This window comes from Hipposideros armiger, unplaced genomic scaffold (genome assembly GCF_001890085.2).
Source record: "Hipposideros armiger isolate ML-2016 unplaced genomic scaffold, ASM189008v1 scaffold_38, whole genome shotgun sequence".
Classification (NCBI taxonomy): domain Eukaryota; kingdom Metazoa; phylum Chordata; class Mammalia; order Chiroptera; family Hipposideridae; genus Hipposideros; species Hipposideros armiger.
The window spans coordinates 2,884,631-2,890,924 of NW_017731388.1; positions in this window are offsets into that span (position 1 = coordinate 2,884,631).

Consider the following 6,294-nt stretch of genomic DNA (forward strand, 5'->3'; position numbering starts at 1 on the left):
GTGTATCCTTTTTATTATTATTTTTATAGATGTTTGTAAACTCTTGTAATAAAAGGTGTGCCTCACCCTCCTTTGAGCTGCCAGGGTAAGGGGTTGGGAGATTCGGCAATTCTTTAGCTTTTGTGTGGTGCTGGAAGCACTGGTATCGTGTTCACCCAGGATTCTGGGGTGGGAGCTTATTTATATCTTTTCCTGCCTTGCAACTTCCTCCATCCCAGATGAGCAACATGTGGACACCTACTTCCAAGCCCAGGCCAGTGGAGCTGAAATAGGAAATTTCGGGTAGGATTAAACAGAAAGGTGAATTGGATAGCTTTGCGATCTCAGGCTTCGTGGCTAGTTTTAATATTTGGTGGAGTTTCAGTGTATAGGGAACCTCAGCTGCTTTAGTAGGGCAGCTATTTATGGAGATTGTGTGGTTTACCAGAAAGGGGTGTTTAGCAGATCCATTAGAATCATAATCCAGCTGGAAACATACTGGGAAGCTGAAACCTTGACTCATTGGATGGCTTGCGACAAGCTTCCCAGGGCCCTCATTTCTCCATCTATAAAATGGGAGAATACTTTTGTCCTTCCTTGAATTCCAATTGTTTTAGAAGTGAAAAATGTTCCTTATTTTGACAAGGAATTTTAGTTAGTCCTCATCTTTATTGCCCACTGACTGACTGTGTTCACATTGTAGCAGAAGTAATATTTTTTCTTTGTAGAGACCTCCATAATTGCCTCCTATCCAGATGATTTCAAATCACTTCAACATATTTATTGAATCCTTTCTGTATATCAGAAACTGTTCTAGGTACTGGAGATAAAGCAATGCCTGTCTGTCATAGACTTCCCATTTTGGTGGGGGAGATTGAACTTATTAAAATGAGTGAATTATATATAGTATGTAGGAAAGTGATAAAAACTGGAGAAAAATAAAGCAGGGCAAGGGGGGTGAGGAGTGCTGAGTTGGATGGTCAAGGTAGGTCTCACTGAGAAGGCGACATTGCAGCAGACTTGAAGGAGATGAAGGAATGGGCAGTGTGTCATCGGAGGGAAAAGCGCAGGCAGAGAAGGATCTTTTCACAGGCCCTGAGATGGAAGCATGCCTGGCGTGCCTGTGGAGCTATGAGGCCAGTTTGGATGAAGTAGAGAAGGGGGAAAAGATGAGGCAAGGAGGGCAGGATGGTGATGGGGACCAGATGTTGTAGGGCTTGTAGATCTTGTGCTTTGAATAGAGTGAGGATCTACTGGAGAGTTTTGACAGAGAAAGGCTGTGACCTACCTTATGTTCTAAAGGATTACTCGTCATTCTGGTGTTGTGAATGAACTATGAGAAGTTGGGGACGATGGGAAGCAGGGTAAACAGTTAAGAGGCTACTGTACTACAATAATCCAGGTATTCTGGACTAGAGTGGTACCAACAGAGGGATGAAAAGTGGTCAGATTTTTTAATATATTTGGAACACGGAGAAAGAAAGATTTCTGGACTGATTGGATGTGGGGGTGTGAACAAAGGAAAGCAGACAAAGATGACTCCAGGGGTTTTGGCCTGGGCAATTGGAAGGATAGAATTGCCATTAACTGAAATGGGCAAGGCTATCAGTAGAATGGTGGTGGGTGGGAAACCTCCAGTTCAATTTTGAACATGTTAAGTCTATTATTTGGAAAATTTCAAACACACACAAAAGTAGAGAGATTAGTCCAGTGAATGCCATCACTGCTTCAACAGCTATTGTATCATATTTTTCCTCTGTTACTTGGGTATTTTAAAACAAATCCTGGGCAACATATAATGTTACCTATAAGTATTTTGGTGTATATCTCTAACAGATCAGAGCTTTTGTTTTTGCTTTTAACAAAACCACAGTACTTGCTTCACTAAGACTTGCCTGGATTTAGGCAAATACAGTGTTGTGTTTTAAGATCTGGGTTTTTGTCTCCTAAAAGATAAACTAGGGGGAATTACCTTATGAAAGAATTATTCTTTATTTCAGCTATCTCATTAAATACTAGCTTGAGATATCATGTTCATCTGGTACATAAATAATTTGATATAGAGAAATTAAATATACATCCAAACTTGCAAGGCTATTGCATAAAGCAATAGTTAATCATTTTATGAGGACGCATAATAAGAAAACATGTTCCCATCCTTGGGAGCATATAGCCTAAAGGATTAGAAATATGAAAACAATTTTATATGTAGTGATTAGTGCACAAAGTGTTGAGAGGATTGGGAGTGAACGGTCTGAATAGAGCCTGGAATTCAGAGAATGTCTGGAAGGTTTGAAGATCTGTGCCTGTGTATGAGCGTGTATGTGTTTTCCCTTTTGGGTGGAGGGGAGAGAGCTTAAAGTTTTCAAACTTCTGTAAGTAGAGAGAATGGTATAATAAACCCCCGTACCCTGATCCCACAGATTCAGATGTTACCAACATTTTGCCACACTTGTTCTACCTATTCCTTTTATAATTTTGTCATTGCCATAGTTTTAAAAATGCATTCTATTTTGAAATAACTTAAAATGTAAAGAAAAGTTGTAAGAATAGTACAAAGAACTCCCATATATTCTTCACCCAGATTCATTAGTTGTTAACATTTTGCCACAATTAATTTTATCATATTTTTCTGAACCATTTTCATACCCTTTTACATTTAAATACTTTAGTGAATTTATTAAGATCAAGGATAATTACTTATATAACCACAGTATAATGAACAAAGTCAGGAAATTTAACATTGATATAATACTATTAACTAATCTACAGCTCATATTCAAATATTGCCAATTGTTCCAATGATGTTCTTTATACCAATTTTTCTCCTGGTTCAGGATCCAGTCCAAGATCATGATTTGTATTTGGTTGTGATTCTCTTTAGCCTGTAACCTTTTGATAGAATCCTTCCTAATCCTTGCTTTGTCTTTTCTGACAATGATGTTTTGAAGAGTACTGGCCAATTTGGGTACATCTGATGTTTCTTTGTGATTTGATTCAGGTTATACATTTTTGGCAGAAACACTACATAACTAGTGATGTGTCCTCTTCGTACATCATATTTGGAGGTTGATGATGTTGCTTCCCCCCATTATTGGGGGGTCAGTGTACTCCTGATCACTTGGCTAAGGTGGGCTGGGCAAATTTCTGTTGCTATAGTTTTGCTGTATTTTGGGGTTTTTTAATAGAATTTATAGTTTAGAAAAATTTTAGATTTACAGAAAAATTGAGCAGATAGTACAGCGTTCACATATTATACCCCACCCCTACACATAACATAATTTCCCCTAGTATTAACATCTTACAGTATTATGATACATTTGTTACAATTAATGAACCAATATTTATATATCATTAACTAAAACTCATATTTTATTCAAATTTCCTTGGTTTTTGCATAATGTCTCTTTTCTGTTCCAAGATCTTATTATACATTTAGTTGTCTTCTGGCTGTTTCTCAGAAGTTTTTTTGTTTTTGATGACCTTGACAATTTTGAGAAGTACTGGTGAGGTATTTTGTACAGTGTCCCTCCATTGGAATTCATCTGATGTTTCTCATGATTAGATTGGGGTTATAGTTTTGGGGAGGACTATTTACAAAAGTAAGGTTCCATTTTCATCACATATCAAGGGCACATTGCTATCTATTGGGTTGTCAGAAAAGTCATGATGTGTTTTTCTGTTTTTCGTTGCAAAAATGCATCATGACTTTTCCAACAACCCAATTATGCCTGTCGATTTTGACCTTGATTATCTGGCTGAAGTAGTGTTTGTCTGATTTTTCTACTGTTACTCCTTTTGCCCGATCCCCACTCCCCTTTCTGTTCTGTGCTCTTTGGAAAGAAGTCACTCTGCACAGCCCACACTTAAGGAGTAGGTAGTAATGCTCCCTCTCCTTTGGGGCTGAGTATTTATTTGGAATTTTTCTACACAGGAGATTTGTCTCTTTACCACATTTGTTTAACATAGTCAACCATTTATTTATATAGGGACTCATGGATATTTGTTTTATACTTTGGTTATAAACCACTAACTACTACTTTAATTTTGTTGCTCACATTGTTTCAATTTTAGTCATTGGGAGTTCTTTCAGTTAGCTCCTATGACATACTCCCAACAATGTGGTTTTGTTTAGTTTTTTGTTTTTTTGTTTTTGTTTTTTTGAATACCTTCTTTCTGGTACAAGATACTTGAGGTTCATCTTGTGTATTTCTTACCCTGGTCCTAGAATCATCCACGTCTCCAGGGAGCCCAGGTCCTTTTAAATGAGAATGGTACAGATTCTCCTTGACTTATAATGGGGTTACTTCCCGATAAACCCATCGTAAGTTGAAAATACTATAATTTGAAAATGCATTTAATACACCTAACCTACCAAACATCATAGCTTAGCCTAGCCTACCTTAAATGTGCTTAGAACACTTACATTAGCCTACAGTTGGGCAAAATCATCTAACACAAAGCCTATTTTATAATAAAGTATTGACTATATCATGTAATTGATTGAATACTGTACTAAAAGTGAAAAACAATGGTTGTATGGGTACTCACCATTAATGTACTCATACACAGTGGAAAGCATTCTGGGCCTGAAGAATGTTTGACGCATTGAACTATTAGGTTATCGGAAAAGTCATGACGTCTTTTTTCTCTGTTTTTCGTTGCAAAAATGCGTCATGACTTTCCCGACAACCCAATAAAAATTGCTTCACGAGAGAGTATCATACTGCATATCACTAGTCTGAGAAAAGATTAAATTCAAAATTTGAAGTATGGTTTCTACTGAATGCGTATCACTTTCACACCATCATATGGTCAAAAAAACATTAAGTTGAATCATGGTAAATTGGGGACTGTCTGTATTTGAAACTGAGACCTGGGTGCCAGGTGTGCATGTTGCTACTGGGGTGTTTTAAAGCATCATGTCATTTAATCCTGAAAAACATATATGTCTGTGTCTGTAAAAAAAAAAAAGTGTATATATATATTTTTTTAATTGGGGAATTTGGGGAGGGGAACAGTGTTGGGGGGGGAAGGGGAACAGCCAAGTTGTCCTTCAGTCTTAGTTGTGGAGGGCACAGCAAGCTCAGCTCCAAGTCCAGTCGAGTCGCTTAGCTCAAGATGCTGTGTCCAGTTAGTTGCGGGTAGGCTTGGCCACCATCCCATGCCGGAGTTGAACCGGCAGCTTTGTTAAGAGCACGTGTTCTCACAAGTTGAGCCATCTTGCCACCTGTTGGTAGCTCAGTGGCAGCTCAGCTCGGGGTGCAGCATCACTGGCCCATGTGAGAATTGAACCGGCGACTCTGTTGCTCAGAACTTGCACTCTTGAGCAAGCTCTTAACCAACTGAGCCACTCAGCTGGCCTGCATATTTTCTTAAATAACCAAAGTAGCCTGTGGCTACCACAACAAATTTCCATAAACTTAATGGCTTAAAACAACAGAAATTTATTATCACACAGTTCTGGAGGCCAGAAGTCTGAAATTAGGCTGTCCAAAGGACCCCACTCCCTCAGAAGGCTCTAGGAGAGAATCCATTCCTTGCCTCTTCCACCTTCTGGTGGCTCCAGGCATTCCCTGGCTTGTAGCCATATCAGTCCAATCTCTGCCTCCTCTTTGCTATGTCATCTCTGTCTGTCACATCTCCCTCTGCCTCACTAAGGACACTTGTCATTGGATTTAGGGCCCACCCAGATAATCCAGGAAAATTCCTTAATCATCTCAAAACTCATTCTCTCAAAATCCTTAATCCCAACTTTTGCCCTCGTATAAGGTAATATTTACAGGTTTCTGGCATTAGGATGTGGATATATCCTTTGGGTGTGTGTGTGTGTGGGGGGGAGTGTCAACTACAATAAAATTAATAATGGTGTCTTAACATTGGCTATGTTCTTTTGTTCCCAGTCCATATTTAAATTTCTCCATTGTCTGAAAAATCTTTTTACAGTTGGTTTGTTTGAATCAGGATCCAAACAAGGCCCACGCATTGCTTTTGATTATGTCTCTTAAATCTACAATCTAGAACACCTTACTGTTTTTTTATACTCTGAAACTGAAGAAACAAGGTCATCTGTATATTGGCCCATGTTCTGGATTTGTCCGATAGCTTTCTTGTGGTGGTGTTTCTCTTTATTTCTTAAAACTGGAAGTTGGAGCCAAAAGCTTGATTAGATTCAGATCCAACTTTTAATTTTTTTGACAAAAATACACTACTTCCTAAATATTACTGTGTAGTTCAAATTGCATCACATCAGGAGACATACTTTTTAGCTGTCCTATGTTTCATGATCTAAGATTACTTAAAATATACAGGTGA